This window comes from Cervus canadensis, chromosome 13 (genome assembly GCF_019320065.1).
Source record: "Cervus canadensis isolate Bull #8, Minnesota chromosome 13, ASM1932006v1, whole genome shotgun sequence".
NCBI classification, from domain to species: Eukaryota; Metazoa; Chordata; class Mammalia; order Artiodactyla; family Cervidae; genus Cervus; species Cervus canadensis.
This window is the reverse complement of record NC_057398.1, coordinates 74,146,931-74,164,333: the sequence shown is the minus strand read 5'-3', so window position 1 is coordinate 74,164,333 and position 17,403 is coordinate 74,146,931. Positions and strand designations below refer to the sequence as shown.

At 50.0% G+C, this 17,403-nt stretch overlaps 1 protein-coding gene across 22 annotated transcripts in view; it reads left to right on the top strand.

The window, feature by feature from the left end:
- NFASC (neurofascin) overlaps window positions 1-17,403 on the top strand; it is a 199,215-nt gene that overhangs the window by 413 nt on the left and 181,399 nt on the right. Inside the window, exon 2 of one of the 22 annotated variants that reach the window (XM_043485653.1) lies at window positions 14,627-14,769. The exons of the other annotated variants lie outside the window; for them this stretch is intronic. The gene's annotated coding sequence lies outside the window, so the exon portion shown is untranslated. The remainder of the gene's footprint in view (window positions 1-14,626; window positions 14,770-17,403) is intronic. 22 annotated transcript variants of the gene reach the window in all.

The following is a 17,403-nucleotide window of genomic DNA, read 5'->3' as shown; positions in this document are numbered from 1 at the left end:
GAGCTCTCCCCTGACCTGTTTACCTCCGCACCCCACTTTGCGCTACCCCGTTCCTTCTGTTTTCCCTTCGCCGCACCCCCGCCTCTGTCCTGCGCTTACTGCTCCGGCCCCCGGTTCATGCCCCCGTCCCTCCGTGTGCGTCTGTTCGTCAGCTCCCTCGCAGTTTCTGTCCCCACAGCGTCCCTTCTGCATACCCGGGCCCAGCCCCTTCCCAGCTGCCTCCTGGTGTCCGCCTCCACCGTCTCCAGAACGCTGGCTTCTCCCCCTTGGCTGTTATCTGGCGAGCCTCACATCACCTTCCCCACCTGCCCTTCCTGGTGCTGTTTGTAGCCACACAGACTTGTCCCAAGCCCCTCACCTGCCGCTGGGCCCTCCTTCTCTGCTTGGGGAGGCCCAGGACTCTGAAGGCCCTGTGTACTCGCTGTGGCAGAATCCACTTATACCCCTTTCTGCATGTTTGATCCTATTCATGGCTCCGGGGTGGGGGAGGGCAAAGGATGCGGCGTGTTGTTAGGCCTCTCTTACGTTCCTCTTCAGCCACTGTCTTCCTCTAGCTGTTAAGGTTTGTTTCCTAGATGGATAGGGGTGGGGGTGGGGGGGAGGAGGTGTTAAGCTTAGGAGAACTAGGAAGGAGGAGAGGCAGAATCCAAAGAAATGGCTTCACAGCCTCATCCTGTTCTTGATCTGAGCCCTGGGATGCAAAGGCCTGGATGAGGAGCCTCTCTGGAGAGCTGGAAAATTTCAGATTTTAGAAAGGATTCTTTCTCAGCCTTCAAGTCAGCACTTTGGCATCAAGAGCTGTCATGAGTGTGGCCCATGGGCTGGGCTGAGTGGGCAGAGTGCTGAATCACCTAGACTCTGGTCCCCATGGCAGTTCCTCTTGCCCTGAGCTGGGTTCTGTTCCTCATTCCTTACTTGGCATTTGGCAGTGGGGTGTGTGTGTGTGTGTGTGTGTGTGTGTGTGTGTGTGTGTGTGTGTGTGTGTGTGTTGGGCAGAGATGCCTCCTTCCTCAGTCCAAAGGAGTGGATGGTGGATGACGATGTCCCTTTTCTGCCTGTCTGCCTCCCTGGCATGAGGGCCCAGTGTGAATTGTCTACCCTTGGTACTCAGATGAGCCCTTGCTGGGCCCTAATCACTTCTCCGGCAAGGGCAGACCACAGGGCTTGGAGACCCAGGTGGGCAGGAAGTGGATTTTTCATCTAGAGCTGGAGACCAGCAGCTTCACAACCCGTTGAACTTGAACCATAAGTAAGAGAAGCCCAGGGAAAACGTGTGGAGACCCTGGGGACTGGCCACGGCAGCTGGAGGAGCAGAGGAAGGAGGAAGGCAGGAGCCTGTCCCCCCCTGGTTTGGGGGTGATTGGATTTGGTGGCTTTGCATTGCAGGAAGATTTAAAGAAGATGGGAGTGGGATCTGCTCTGCATCTAGTAATTCTACTTTTTGTCCTGACAGAACTGGCGCTTTGGAGGGAGTAATTTCTTCCTCTCGTGTTTAGCTTCAGCTGAAGGTGTGTGTGTGTGTATGCGTGTGTGCGTGTGTTTGTAGAAAGTAAGAGAGAGAGCAAAGAGAATGAATAACACAAATGAGGAAAGAGACTGACTTACACTTAGCCCAGAAACTGTGTTTGGCACCATGAACCAGGCAGTGGCAGCCCAATTCCTGCCCTGGGGACCTCAGCTAAAATCCTGTCTTAAATTGGAAGTTGAGAGCAAATTGCTGGTGGATCCCGCCCCTTCTCCACAAGGTTCCCTCACTTTAGAAATGAGTGGACTCCTTCAGCTTATGAGCAGCATCTCTGAATGGGCGGACCCAGGCAGGGCCCAGCAAGGGGCTGGGGGTTGAGTGTGCCGCTGGGGGACGGGCTGTCCTCTGCTTTGTCAGTCTTCCATGTCCCGCCCCTCATGAGTGGGGTGGGGTGGTAGCTTCCCCTGGCATCAGCATTCCCAGGGCTCCCAGCTTTTCATGCTCCAGGGAGGAGGTATCACCTGGAGCCATCTTTGAGAGCTGATTGGATTAAGTTTCTGATGTTGAAATGCTTGCTTGGGGTTAAGTGGGGGATTCTGATAATTGTGTATATATCTCCCAGTTCTGTGCAGTGAATCTCATCTCTCATCCCTTTTTTGATATCACAGAGGCTATGGCAGGGATAAATTGAGGCACACAGAATGGGAAGCCAGCTCCCCGCAGAGCCAGAGCAAGACCTGGCTAGCTCCCCGTGGGCTGAGACAGGCTGGGCTTACCAGGTCAGGCTGTATCGTTCAGGGGTACATTGAGGAGGTGGCCGGTGTCAGGGGGTTGGGTTCTTGCTTTGGATATCTGATGCTGGAGGCACAGAAGATGGTCCTGTTTCTGCGGTGACTGAGAGACAGGATTCCAAGGCTCCTGTTACTTTGTTGTTGGAATGTGTTCCCTCCCTCTGGTGCCCCTCTTCTCTAAGACCATCCAAGAGCTGGGGTGTGAGGATCGTCACTCAGTCTTTAGAAAAAGAGTTTCTTAGGAAACTAGAAAGAGAGAGGCAGAGAAGTTCAGTCGTCAGTCTGTTTGTCTTGGGAGAAGAGGAGGGAAGGAAGTAAGGGGAATTTAAGGCTGATTACATACTTACTCATTCAACAAATGGTGGTTAAATCCTACACTGTGCTAGGTGCTGGGATCATAGAGATGGAAAGGAAAACAGGGTCTCTCAGAGCTGCCAGTGTGATGGAAAAGAGTGACGAGTGATCAGACAGATAACACAGGTGAGCTTGAGTGAGGACATGGGCCAGGGCTGATGAACGTCTTTCCCTCCAGTGGCATTGGGCCCCTCCACCGCAGCCGGGAGGAGGCCTGGGTTGGTGATGTCAGGATGGGGCCCAGGGCTGACTTGGAGGTTGAATGTGAGCAAAAAGGTGGTGCAAGATGTTACCAGATCCCTGACTCAAGGGGGAAGAGGTGATGTTCTGTGTGCAGCTCAGCCCTGCTGGCTGCTGCTTCCACCTGCTGGGGGAACCATGGGAGGAGATTGAGGCTCCTCAACCCTCCCATTCTCACTTCTTAAGCACTTGTATTTTAGGGGCAAAGGATGATCAGACTATGCTTAGAATGTCAGAGTGAGCCAGAGGATAGAGGCCCAGGATCTGCCCTCAGGGAGCTCCTAACTAATGGAGAGCCCCTAACTGATGTATTCCTAACGAGTACAGATAACGTGCTCAGAAGCAAGGTGAGTAAAATTATTGTGAGCTCTGCCATGGGCGGAAGGGTCTTGGAGTTATGGGAGGTCACGGTCGGGTGGGAGTCATCGGAGAAATTCAGATAGGAGGGAGGAGGCTGGTAGTGACAGAGGAATCCTTAGAAGCTACACTCCTGAGCACAGGTCACCGTGAACATCCATAGCTGAACTGGGAAGGAGCCCAAGGATAAAGACAGCCATCCTCACCTTTCTGAGGAAGCCCCCTCCTCTCTACACATCTGCTTTACCTCATTTCACTAGTGTGTCCTAAGCCTTTGAATATATCCTAGGGCATACCATTATATGCCCAACTAAGCTGCATGTTGGGCATGTAAGTTGAGTTGGAGTTACAGAAATGAAAACAAATTAAAGCTCACTACAGGAAATGCTCCACCAGAGGCAGCTGGCTTCCTGGCCTTGTTGGAGTCCTGGTGGTGGGGACCTTCCTGGCTGAGGGTCCTGGTGGTGGCCCCTCATGGGAGCCGTGGCAGGGGGACCGGGGATGACTGCGCCGCCCTGTCTGGATCGGCTCCTGCTTTGGCTAGAGCAGCCTGATGTCAGGCTTTGGAGCGTTAACTCCCGATGCTCAGCTAGGGCTCAGGCCCAGCTGCAAGGGCAGATGTGAAATGCGTGCGGCCTGGTCCTTGGGGCTTCAGGGAGGGCTCTGGGAGCTAATGACTGTGCTGGGTGCTTGAGGAGGCACTTCTCACAGCTTTGCTGACCTGGGGCATTGGTCAGACTGTGCCAGCCAGCTTGAGATCTCTTGATCCACCGTCTTTCCTTAGGTTTTGAGACAAGTCAGGAAAAATAAAAGTGGCATAATACAAAAGTGCCACCAAAGTGGTGTCATATAATTAAGTCTTCAGACCCTGGGCAGTGAGATTTCCAAGGAGGGAGTTAGGCCTCAGTATGGCTTATGGAGTCAGAGAGGTGACAGCTTGTGAAAACTGCTCAGCTTTGGCCTCAGACAGCCCTTTGGTCAAAGCTTGGTTCTTTCACTTACTGGCTGAGGAGCTACGGTCTCCCACTCTGTAAAATGGGACCGTGAATGTGAACTTTCAGAGCTGTGTTAGGGATTACATGTGCTAAGGCAGAGAAGACTCCAGCACGCTCCCTGGCCAGCAGTAAATACCAAATGCTAACTGTTCTTCACAGGGAGGTGGGCATGGAGCTGAGCCTTGAAAGGCTGGTAGAATTTTAGTAAGGAAGGGAACGTGAGAATTTTCTAGATGAGGGAACCCACCAGGGGTGCAAGCCAAAATTGTGGATTCAGGTTCTCTGGGAAGGAAGTGACATGCCTCCCCCTGCCTGCTCTCCCCTTTTCCTGTAGTAGAGCCTTGAAGGGACATCGTCAGGAACGGCAGGAGGGGCTTGTTTTACTTCCAGCCCATCATTCAGTGCAGTTCAGTTCATTCGCTCAGTCGTGTCTGACTCTTTGCAGCCCCATGGACTTCAGCATGCCAGGCCTTCCTGTCCATCGTGATCTCCGGAGCCTGCTCAAACTCCTGTTCATCGACTCGGTGATGCCATCATTAACAGAGCTTCAATATGTTTCTGTCTCTAACACTAGAAGATTGCTGAAAGTCTCTAGTCCCAGAAGCCCGTGTCTCTGGAATTTATGTTATGGATTAATTTCTTGTCTTGCCTTCCCTCTCCCGAAAGCCATGCCTTGAAAAAGTTGGAGTGCCTGGGGCCTGTCGGGTCATCCCCTCAAGCCGTCACCATCCCCGCTGATTCCGTAGCTCCCCTCCTCCGGGAAGCAGCTGTCTGAGCATCTGCCTTCTCCTTCACCTGCTCCCCTCACTCTTCCCCTCCCAGACTGGGCCAGCCCCTCCTGAAAGGCCTCCCTGGCAGCCCATCACCCCAGCATTATGATGCTAATCATGTTGTTAATTTTTCTGAGATGCAGAAAGAAAGCCCCAATCTGTTCTAATGAATTTAATTAGAGAGGGGCTTGGAGGGCTTCAGAACCTCTTACCAGGATCACAATAAACAGAGTTAACGAGATAAACAGCTTGGGAGCAGGAAGGGAGGATTTCTGACTGGTCCTAGAGTGAGGAAGCCTTGGCATTAGAGTTGGAGGAAGGCTATTGAGCTGTTGTTCACCACGCGGGTTCGCTCTGGGTTCTTCCTACCTGCCCCACGCAGTCCCATGGACATAGTTGTATATCTAGGTCTGTCCTTGGGTAACAGGAACCTTTGGAGAGGTCTTATTATTCTTATCACCATCACCAGACATTTATTGAACATGTGCTATGTGGGTAACAGGTACCGCACCATCTTCTGGAGCAAAATGGAGGCTCACAAGACCTTGTCTGCACTCTAATGGAGATAAGATATATGTGTGTGTGTGTGTGTGTGTGTGTTTATGTATGTATATATATTCAAATATAAGAAACACTTGCTAATTCCAGACAGTAAATTCTAAAAGGTTCACAGGAGATTATATTGGGCTTGGATGATCTGGAAAAGCCTCTTGCAAGAGGAAATAATTGAGGTGGATCTTGAGACATCAAGATCTGCAACTTGATAATCAGAGCTACTGGAGGACTGCAGATTCAATGGCAGGAATATGCAGGGGTGTTTGAGTCGTGATGAATAAATGGCATGGCTTGGGTGGTGGGTGCATGTAATTCAGTAGTGAAGGACGTATTTGGAGCACTGTTCTGAGACATAGTCATAGAGGTCCCTGAGTGCTGGAGTCTAATTTTCTAACCTGATTACACTGGGGTCTCACTGCTTTCCCTCTCCCAGCACTTAGAATGGTCGACTTGGGGAAGGGCTTAGGACAGGATGATTGTGGCCTTCATGCTGGGCTCACTTTCCTGGACCCAGTTTAGGCCAACTGGGGTTGGTTGACCAGATGCTAAATTTTGTTCTCAGATCTTGTGACTTTCTGGGATGAGAGTGAATGGCTGGCAGAGCAATTCCAAGGACTGTTCCCAGTGATGAGAGTTCCTTCTTTACTGATGCGGGCCAACTTGCTTTGGCAGTAACACTTTTTGCAAGAATTCAGTGGAATCTTCCAGTTCCAGGCTCAGTGAATTTCATAACTCATCTCTTTATATTACTAAGAGTTCTTTGAATGTATGTGTATTCAAGTATATATATGTTTATGTGTGCATGTTGCTTATGTTATTGAAATTATTTCAACTGGATTCTCGTTCTAATGTGATCTTTATTTGCAATACAAAAGGTATTAAACTCTTCTGGACCTTAGTTCCTCCATGTGCATGAGGGAAAGAGCCATCCCTGTATCCTATTGTATGTGGATCTGTAAGTTGGTGCTTTGAGAACAGGATTTTAAACACAAGGAGGTAATAGAACAATCATTTTGACAAGAAGTAAAATGTTGAGCTGAAATTTTAAGTCAGTTCTCGCTCTGCTTTGGAACCTCTTGACTTGTAAGACCAGTCAGAATTGTATTTGGGGGCACCACCAACAAGAGTATGTCTTTTGTTATTTTCTGCAGTCTGTCTGGGCTTGTGCACAGCTATCAGGTGATGGCTGCCCTGTCCACGGATGTTTGTCTGAGAAACACTGTTATAATTGCCAGTGTTACATCACCCACTGTGTGGGGTTCTTCCACATGTTGAAGACAACGTGTTCTCTGAGGCCACAGGCAGCTTTCCTGTGCTGTGACGTAAGAAAGGACAGAAACAGGATCTCTTTCTGATCATCGTCACACACTGAGTGGAAATGAAGCCTTTGTGACTCATGTTGGAAGCCAAACCAGGGTTCTCTAGCTGTTCCCAGCTCTGAGCTCTGCCTTGGTTTTGTTTTTTGTGTGGTTTTTTTTTTTACATAGTGTTCATTGCATCTGCAGTTAGTCTTGGAAGCCTCTATTATGAGCATAGCACACTTTTGGGTGGCAACTTGTTTTGAGAGAATCTTTAACTTATAGACTGTTAGAGATGGTTTCATCTGAGATCATTATTTTATGATCAAAATGTCTAGTTGCTGGCAAAGCTAGGTCTTCCGTGTATCAGGACACTGGGAACTTTAAACTGCATATGAACCTAGTAATTGTACAAGAGGGTATGTAATTAAGTTCCTCAAAGCATGATCTAAAGTAGAAATGCCTTGGTATGTTGGAAAAGAGAGGATACCAATGTAGACTAAAGTCCTTTGGGAAGATTTTGAAGAGACGCAGGGGCTGATCTGGATCCCCAGAGATGGGAAGGATTTGAAGAGATAAAGGTAAGGAAATGGGCTAAAGGGGCATAATCAAAGGTTTAGAGGAGGAAAGTGGTCCTCTGGCATTGACTTGGCCAGGCTGGAGCAGTGGAAGGTACAGCTGGAGGGGCCAGCTGGGGCCAGACTCCAGAGAGTCCTGACTCTGACTAGCAGTTGGACTTTGTCTTGAAGTTGGTGAGGAGCATTTAGGCTTCTTAGCTGAGCTTGCTCTTGTTTGAAGACCAGATTGTGGCGTTAGGAGAAGTGAGTGACATCCCTGCACAGGCAGTGGTGTTTGGGGAGTGTTGTTTCTGAAGGGTTTTTTGGGCAGGCAGGGAGCTTGTTGCTGTCCAGGGTGCTGACCTGCTGTCTGAGAGATTTTTCTCCCCAGTGATGCCATGTTAAAAAGTGATGCCAAGGAATGCTTAGAGCCACCCAAGAGCGATTTGGAAAACAGTTCTGGCTAGGACTAGGTAGCATGTGGGCTTTTTGGCACCAAATTGGTTTGCAGCATTTGACTTCACAATCTTTGTGATGAAAGCAAAAGTTTGGGTTAGGAGAAACTAGTAATGGCCCTTTTAAGAAGGAGAGACCATGTGTGTGCACATATGCGTGTTAAAATGACCCAGTTTGTAGCCTTGTAAGTTTTGCCTTAGAGTGTTTGTGTTTACATGAGACTCCCAGCACATTGCCTCTTTCATTGTGAAAAGGTTCTCTTTCTACCCAACATTCTGATATGTACCTAAAACCTCCCCAGCATACCTGGAGAGAACAACAGAAGTTCCCAGAAGACCCTACTCATTTCTTTAAAGGCAACATCTAGATGTTCAGTATTAGAGCCTTCTGTGATGGTGGGACTATTCTGTATCTGCATTGTCCGGCATGGTAACCACTGGCCACATGTAGCTGTTGAGCACTTGAGATGTGGCCAGTGTGACTGAGAACTGAAATTTTAATTTAATTTAAATATTCTGCACAGCTCTAATGTCAGAATCTTTGCAATTTGCCACTTACCTTTGCATATTTGTCTCTCATACCCAATCTCTTTGACTTAGAACAAAAATGGACTTTGAATGGGGATGAGTTTGACACACTGCTGGAGAAAACCTCATGCTGAATCTGAATTGAAGGTCTGTTCTTGGCTGTGAGTTTTGCCCTTTTTTGTCACGGTGAGAACAACCATACGTGATGCACTGCGGTTTTCCTTTCAAGGGCAGAGAGAAGGCTCCTTGGATTCTGGCTCTAGTCCCAGGGACCTGATCTGAGACTTTTTGGAGCCTCGAATAGGCAAGGAACGCAGTGTGTATGCCTCTGGACACTTGACTCTGTGGTGAGATGGGGTACAGATTTTGTACTGTTACTTCAGATGTTTGTGTTCCTGCTCTTGATTCATCTGCCTTTCTGACTGTAGGCATCATTTCATCTTATTTACCTGGTATAGTGGATGTGGTCAGTGGTAGAAATACCAGAGGGGAAAACACTATAAAATGCCAATCAATAAGCAAGTAATAACAAACTGTAAAAAACTGTAATAGAAAATTTCCATTGCGTTGTTATGTGTCCATGCACAGAGGTCTGTGTAAGCTTATCCTAAATATGTTTGATTTCTTTGGGTCTCCAGTCTTAGGCTTTCTGTGTGTTAAGTCTAGTTTCCTAAACCAAAGTGTGTGCTTTTTGAAGCCATGCTTTCTAGTTTTCTTACATAGAATCTCAGTTTTCTGATAATAATCCTTAATAAATGTCTGCTTGTGAGTAGCCCTTTGTTAGCCTGGAGCTATGGGTTTGACTCTTAGAAAATGCGTGCACATGAATACAAATAATATTTATCAACCCCCTGCTGAATGTAAGTCTCTGTACTTGGTATTATGGGCAGTGTGTACAAAGGAGGAGCCGGGGAGGGTTGATCTCAGTCTAACAGGAGAGCAAAGGCCAACACGTGAGAAAAATTATACGCACACACACCCGACAGAAACAAAGACTGGAGTGGCAGCAGGGATGCAGGGATGGGGGGAGGGATGCAGGGTGCTGGCAGAGTCATTCTGTGTGTGTCTCTGTCTGGCCTTCTCTTGAGGATTCCCTCCTTCGCGAGGCTTAGCCGGTACCAGCCACCCCGTGCCTGCAGAGACAGAGCTGCCTTTATGGTGGGTCAGGCTGCTCACTGTCACTCTGAGGCTGGGCTGAGGCGCCGCTGTCCTGAGCTTGCCTCTTCTGTGGTGGACACGCTCCGATGGGGGGAGGGAGATGCAAGGGGAAGAGACTCCTTTTTCTTCTTGTCACTGAAACGGTGGCAGCGTCCTGCTCACAGAGGGGCTTGCTGGGACCCCGGCGGCTCTGGTCCGTGGAGCAGCGCCGTGCAGGCTCAGGTGTGACTCTGTGGGGACAGGAGGTGCAGAGCTGAGTGAGGCGCTCCCCGCGGTCACCCCAGGTCTCCTCTCGGGCGTGCCCTGCCTGGTGGGGAGCAGGTGGGCTGTGTCTCTCAGCGGGGCTGGGAGGGCCTTCTCTGATTGATCACAGGATGGAGCCTGCCCTTGCCCGTCCTCCACACGCCCGTGAGTCCCCGGGGATCTTGTTAAAGTGCGGGGCAGAATCAGTGGGTCTGGACTGGGCCTGAGACTCTGCATTTCTGACAAGCTCCGAAGCAGAGCTGCACCGCTCGTGAGCACACTGCACGGATTGGCAGCGCCCGGCACGTGTGTTCCCAGCCTGGCAGTGAGTTGGCCTCACCTGGAGAGGTGTTTACATGTGCTGATGCTGGCACCCACTCGGTGCCAAATAAGTCACAATCCCTAAGAGTTGAGCCTCAGCATCGGAGTGTTTCGGTTTCCTCCTGGCAATCTGTAACTTTGTTTACTTATTATTTTTGGCCATGCTGGGTCTTTGCTGCTGCATGGGCATTTCTCTGGTTCGGGCCTGTGGGGATCTCCCCTTGTTGCAGAGCGCGGGCCTCTCATTGCAGTGGCCCCTCTCATTGCAGGGCGCAGGCTCTAGTCACACGGGCTTCAGCGGTTGTGGTCATGGGCGCAGTTGCGGTTCCCCCGCTCTAGAGCACAGGCTCAGAAGCGGTGGCACATGGGCTCAGCTGCTCTGAGGCATGAGGGATCTTCTCAGACCAGAGATCCAGCCCACGTCCCCTGCCCCGGCAGGTGGATTCTTTACACTGCACCACCAGGGAAGCTCCTTGTTGACTAATGTACGGCCCAGGCTGAGAACCACTGGCTCTCTGGATGGGTTTTCTCCTCCTCGGATCTGCTTTTCACCTGGCTGTTCCTTTCTTAGCCCAAGAGATGAGAAGTGCCTTGAGGGTGTGGAATGTCTTACCCACCAGCCTTGCCCACAGCGGCCCTCGGTCAGCACACGGGTGATCAGCTCGGCGGGCCATATCATGCTGACCTCTGCTCCCAGAGGCACACCGTCAGCAGTGAGGCATAGAAGCCTGTGGCTGGCATAGGGCAGGCTGGCGCTGCTCCTGGAGCCAGTCAGAGTGGGCCTCCAAGCCTGCATTCAGGCCCAGCACAGAGCAGACTTACAAGAAGTAAGTAGTAAATGGATGATTATTCTAGTGTCGGCTGGCAGGAAGGGCTCTGGGTTAGGGGTCTGAGGGGACTAGACCAAGTTATCTAACCTTCTTGCTTTACTTTTCTCAGTTGTGAAATGGGGATAGTGCCTACCTAATAGGACTGTTTAAGAACTGTATAGGGAAAGATGCCCTATAAGTGCTGTTGTACATTTCAGCAGCTATGTTTGTGTAAGGATTCGTTAACAGCGGCTGGCTGAGCTGCAGGTACTGGTCTTCCAGCCCTTGTCGGAAGACCCTCCCTGGTCCCACCACGTGTGCCTCTGTCCACTCTGTCCACTCAGCCAGGGGCTAAGTACGGTTGACTGGACATCGGCCCTGTGTCAGGGACTGTGCCTGATGCATGGCTTTTATCAATTCATTGATCCATCACAGCCTTGGACTGGATATTTATATCCATCACACGGAAGAATAGTGGTTCAGAGTGGGCCCGAAGTAAGATATCTTTGAGTGGCAAAGCTGGGATTGAATCTGATTCCAAAGTCTCCTACTCCTGGCTCATTACCCAATGGACAGCTCTGAATTCCAATATGGGCTGATGGTCCCTTGTTTGAGAAGTTTCCATGTCTGAGAGTCACTTGGATTGAAGCATGAGATAAAAGTCTGGGAACACAGAAGCTCCGGTCTTCTGTTACAAAATGTTAGGGTCTGATGGCCCTGGAACCTTCTGAGTCTTGACGGGCATGATGCTGTAGCACCGCTGCTCTGAGGCTCCATCAGGACCCAGGGTGGAAGCTAAGACCCCTTCCCCATGGAAGAATCACCATCTGACCCCTGGGCCCCTCTCTGCTGGACGGAGCCTCTGAACCCAGCTCTCGTCTGTTTTGCCTGTCTAGGTTTATCTTTCATTCTGGTGCTATACTATAAGAAAATGGGAACCTGAAAGGGGACATTCCTGGGAGCCGCCTTCATCCACAGGTGTCACATCAACAGATTATTTTCATCACCTGGTGCCCATGCTCCCATCCTGCGGTGTGTGTTAGGGGGTCTTCTCCAGTAGACCCAGCACAGAGAGGAGATCCAGTGTCTTTTGTCCTCCTGTCCGCTTCTCTAACCTCAGTAATGCTGCCATTATTACAAGGACACATCCTGGCAGAAGTTATCCTGGCTAAGCTGTTTAGTAAAAGAGAGAGGAGGGCTGTCTCCATGATCTGACCAGTTATGGAGGGATCTACCTAGTCCAGGTGCTTATCTATCTTTACTCGGAGTTGGAAGAGTTCTTTAATTAAAGACCTTATCAGGTATTAGCTGAGACTAATGGAATCCATACTTAGAGGACCAAAAAAAAAAAAAAAAAATTGACTGTAGGATGGGTATTTCCTCTCCTGTATGTCTGGGTAGGAAACTCAGGCATGACTGTACATGTGCCTCAGATATCCCATGTTGTGGCTTTGGCTATAAATTTCTAATGTTTCTCACTGAGAAATGACTAACTCTCTCTTCATATATCTGGTCCACATTCATCCTCTTCCTGTGTTCCAGTTTGACTGATTTTTTTCTCTCATGCATTCCATGAAATTCTGTGCTGAGATACTGCTTTCCTGTTTCAAAGCCAGTGTTATAACATCCAGACCTCTCTTAAACTTTGTTGATGAATTGTTCAGTGTTTACTTTTAAGTACAGAGTATTTATCCATCGTGTTGCTTCCATGTTTTCTCTGCTAAATCTCCTTTTATATTTTGGCTTTTCTTTCTCTCTGAGTGTCCCTAGGGCTTTTTGTTTCTGGGAGCTCTGTTTCCTGTCTCTGGTTGTGCATGGTCAGCACATGCTGCCCCTCTGATAAGAACAAGGACTTCCAGTTAGGCCTGGGCTGAAACATGAATCCCCTGTCACCCGGAAGAACTGATGCTTTTGAACTGTGGTGTTGGAGAAGACTCTTGAGAGTCCCTTGGACTGCAAGGAGATCCAACCAGTCCATCCAAAGGAAACTGGAAGGACTGATGCTAAAGCTGAAACTCCAATACTTTGGCCAACTGATGCAAAGAACTGACTCGTTGGAGAAGACGCTGATGCTGGGAAAGATTGAAGGCGGGAGGAGAAGGAGACAACATTGGATGAGATGGTTGGATGGAATCACTGACTCAATGGACATGAGTTTGGGTAAGCTTCAGGAGTTGGTGATGGACAGGGAAGCCTGAGGTGCTGCAGTCCATGAGGTCAAAAAGAGTCTGACATGACTGAGAGACTGAACTGAACTGACTGATAACCCAGAAGCTTGGCCTCCCACAACCTGTCTCTGTGACACTGTTAAATGCCCTGTCTGACTTAGAGGTCTGGGGTCTTAGTACTTTACTCTTTTTCACTCTCCCAGCCTGGTGTGTTCCAGCACAACCCATCCTGGGTAGTGTAGGAATCAGCATGAGCCTCCTGGGCTCTGGGACTTGGGTGGGTTTGGCCGGTGGCCCCAGGTCTCTGGCTCTTTTCCTTCTTCATCTGGCTGCCTTCATGCTGCACTGATAAATGTAGAATGTGCAGGTTAGGGGAGTTCAGTTCAGTCGCTCAGTCATGTCCGACTCTTTGCGACCCCAGGGATTGCAGCACGCCATGCCTCCCTGTCCATCACCAACTCCCAGAGTTAACTCAAACTTATGTCCATTGAGTCGGTGATGCCATCCAGCCATCCCATCCTTTGTCGTCCCCTTCTCCTCCTGCCTTCAGTCTTTCCCAACATCAGGGTCTTTTCCAAGGAGTCAGTTCTTCACATCAGGTGGCCAAAGCATTGGAGCTTCAGCTTCAGCATCAGTCCTTCCAAAGAATATTCAGGACTGATTTCCTTTAGGATAGATCGGTTGGGTCTCCTTCCAAGGGACTCTCAAGAGTCTTCTCCAACACCACAGTTCAGAAGCATCAATTCTTTGGTTCTCAGCTTTCTTCATAGTCCAACTCTCACAACCATATGTGACTACTTGAAAAACCATAGCTTTAGCTAGAAGGACCTTTGTTGGCAAAGTAATGTCTCTGCTTTTCAGTATGCTGTCTACGTTGGTCATAGCTTTTTTTCCAAGGAGCAAGCGTGTTTTAATTTCATGGCTGCAGTCACCATCTGCCAAGATAAAAGGGGGCTTCCCCTGGTGGCTCAGCAGTAAGGAATCTGCCTGCAGTTCAGGAGCCACAGTGGGGTCAATCCCTGGGTTGGGAAGGTCCCCTGGAGGAAGCTATGGCAATCCACTCCACTTTTCTTGCTTGGAGAATGCCATGGACAGAAGAGCCTGGTGGGCTACATCCATAGGGTTGAGAAGAGTCCTACACAGCTGAAGCAACTCAGCACACATGCACGATAAAACGAGATGTAGCAAAAGACTATGAGTGCTGTGTGGCTGGACCCTTCTGGAAGGTTCTGGTGCAGGAGTGTGGTCAAGGCCCCATTCCAAGTCAGACTGAGAAAGTCTCTAAACACATCCCATGGTTCCTCTGCATTATTAAGCCTTGGTAAATAAAGAAAAAGCTTTTGGATGGCAACCTGAAAAATTACAGTGGGGCTTCTGGGAGCAAGAAGGCTTTGTCTCTCCCCAGGCCAATGACATCATCTTGGGTCTGCCCAGATGCGTTATGTCGGGGACAGACTAACGTGGGCCAAGGACTACTCAGTAGTGCCTGAAGATGTTCTACTGGCTTGGACTACTTTTGCTCCAGATTATTTGCCCGCCTTCTTTGCTTTCTGCCCTCCCAGGTTTGTTTTTCTCGGCTCCCAAGGTGGAATGCTCAAGGGCATGCATCTGGTCTTGGAAGTAGATGGAGCGAGAGTAAGGGCCTAGAATCAGGTTGCGTGGATTCCAGTCTTTCTCTACTCATTAGTTGTGTGATCTTTGGCAGGTAAGAAGTACTTGATGAAAGTGAGCTGCTGTTGTTACTTCCCCACCTTCCCTTCTGTAGCTTCATGCCAAGCCTTATTCAGGTACACCTAACGACTTTGGGGAGCAACCAAAAAATATTTTTGAATCTCAAACAAGTGCTAATTTGTGTGCTAGGTACTGTGAGAATTACAGCGGAAAGGGAAGAGGCCATCTTTGCTCAGAAACCTTGCACTCTAGTTGAGCAAAGCATACAGGCATCCATGCATGGTGAAGATGACTAACTACACAGTAATAAAGGATAATGCAAATGCATGGTTTGGAGCACAGAGCTCTTGGAGTTTGAGAGTTCATTTCAGTCTGTGGTAGCTTGGCAGACTCAAGGAGATTCAGAGTGGAGCTTTGAAAGATGGAGCTGTTACTTCCTCTGTGTGCCTAACAAGCTCATTAGAGAGTGTCTCCTGTAAACAAGGGCAGATGGAAATTCAGAAGAAATGGACAGTCCGGTGATCCTCAAGCTCTAATTTTCTGATTTCATTTTGGCCCCACCTACAAGGAAAAAGGGTGGCGGGGAGAAAGGGATGGCTTCTCTGAGGCATGGACACAGCGAGGAGATGAACACAGGGTTGATCAGTGAAACAGAGGCAGAGGGGAGACCGCCTACCAGGCCAGAGTATGAGAGTTCATTTTCAATCATAAACCGTTGCATTTCCCTTGTTTTACTTGTACCTTAGTCATCTCTTTGCCATACCGAGTTAATACCCTAAGCTCATGATCGTTTCCGCTGTAGAGGTGGGGAAACCAAAGCATAGGGAGCTGGTGACCAGTTGAGGAAGCAGCATGCATCTGGGCAGAGGCAAGCCGCGTTTTCTACCTGTGGATTTCCAGCCCAGCTCTCTGCTGGGCGTCTCCTGGGACACAGGGCCCAGCTGGTGTCCAGTGCGAGGCAGGCCCTGGATCCCTCAGTGGACGATGGCGAGAAGCTCAAGCAGCTCTGGCCCAGAGCACCATGTGACCATTGCTACCCCCTCCCAACTCTGGCAGGGTTTCAAGTCCTGGTCTCAACAGCCCCAGGCTGTTGGTGGGAAGGGCCCACTGTCTTCTTGCATCACCACTGGCCATGTGGCTGCTGGCTAGCTTGCTTGTTCAGTTTTAATTTGTTCTGTGTAGATTGCTCTGAGCCCTATATTCAGCTGCAGCTGGGCAGCTGGCACCTGCTCAACCTTTGCCCCAGTGTGTCCTAGAATTCTCCATGGTACCGATGGAAAACTGCTGGCTCTGTGAGTGCGTGTGCATGTGTGTGTGTGCGTGCGTGTGCGTGTGCATGAGTGGAGAGGGAGGGAGAGGATGGGTAAGGACGGTATTAAGTCTCCTGAAAAGCAGACCTCTTTATTGGGGGTTTCTCTGGGTGGAGGTAACTCAGAGTTGATATGTGATTGTCAGGAACCCGTGTGGTTTTCTTCTTGCAGATGTGGTAAACTGACGTTGGTTATCAACCTGACCCCCAGTGGGAGGACAGGAAGTGTGCCCTGGGCTTTAGTCCTAGGCATTCGTGGCCTGTGACCCTCCCCCCAACTCCCCCCACCTCTGGTTGTTGTCATAGCAGCAGCAGGAGTAACAATAGGAAGAGTGGGGTTAGCATAATGGCCGTTTCCAGATATTCAGAGCTTACCATATGCTAAGGGCTTTTAACCAGTGTCTCCGCACTCAGGAAGTATTATTCTCAGTGGCCTTGCTTTAGGAGTGAGGGAAAGGAAGTACGGGGAACTTGAAGGCTTTTTTCTGAGGTTGCTCGGCTAGTAAGCTGTGCACCTGGGGCTTCGATCCGGATCCTTCTGATTCCAGTCAGATTCCATCTAATTGAGCTCGCAACCCCCGGTGCTCTGCTGAAGGCTGAGGAGGTCCTTTCCCAGTAGAGAGTCCACTGTCGCCCGGACCACCCCCTCCCCGTTCCCTCCTGGTGGAGTAAGAAAAGGCACCGATCTGACCAGCTCACGGATTCCTTGCTTCTGTATCAGGAGAGTCTTAGCCACCTGGGCTGGGGAGGCCCTCACTCTGGGTAGGAGGAGGACGAAGCATGAGGAAGGGACTCGCCCAGAGCTGGTAGCAGCCTGGAGCAAAGTAAGGGGTAGAACGCTGCCCCCCGACTCGCAGCCAGGGCCCCCCCACTCTGTTTGTCCAGCACCTTTCTGCCCCACGTCCTGCCCCCCAGACGCCCGTGTGAGACAGTGGCAAGGAGGAGGGCCAGGCCAGCGCTCTTTGTCCTACTGGGCTGTCGGCTTGCACGGGCAGCGGAGATTCCACCAGCTTCTTTCCTTTGTGTTTGTTACCCGCTGGTACACTTGGGAAGTTGGGGGGCTGTAGAGGACTTGAACCTTTCCTGACATTCCCCAACCCTCCTATTTTTTCTTTCCAGAAAATTTCACAAACCGAGTAGGTTCTGAGAGACTCCCTGGCCAGGTGACGGATGCGCCTCCATCTCCCTCTGGAGGCAGGCCACTTTGTATTTTGCTCCTTCCCCTGGAGCAGTAGGCCGGGGGGCCGGGCAGTGTCGTGGTGGGAGTTGTCAGGTTTGCCTCTTTCTGAGATGAAAGCTCATAGTATCCCTCCAGAGCTGGAGGAGCACGTTGCGTTAGCCTCAGCTGTGATGTCGATA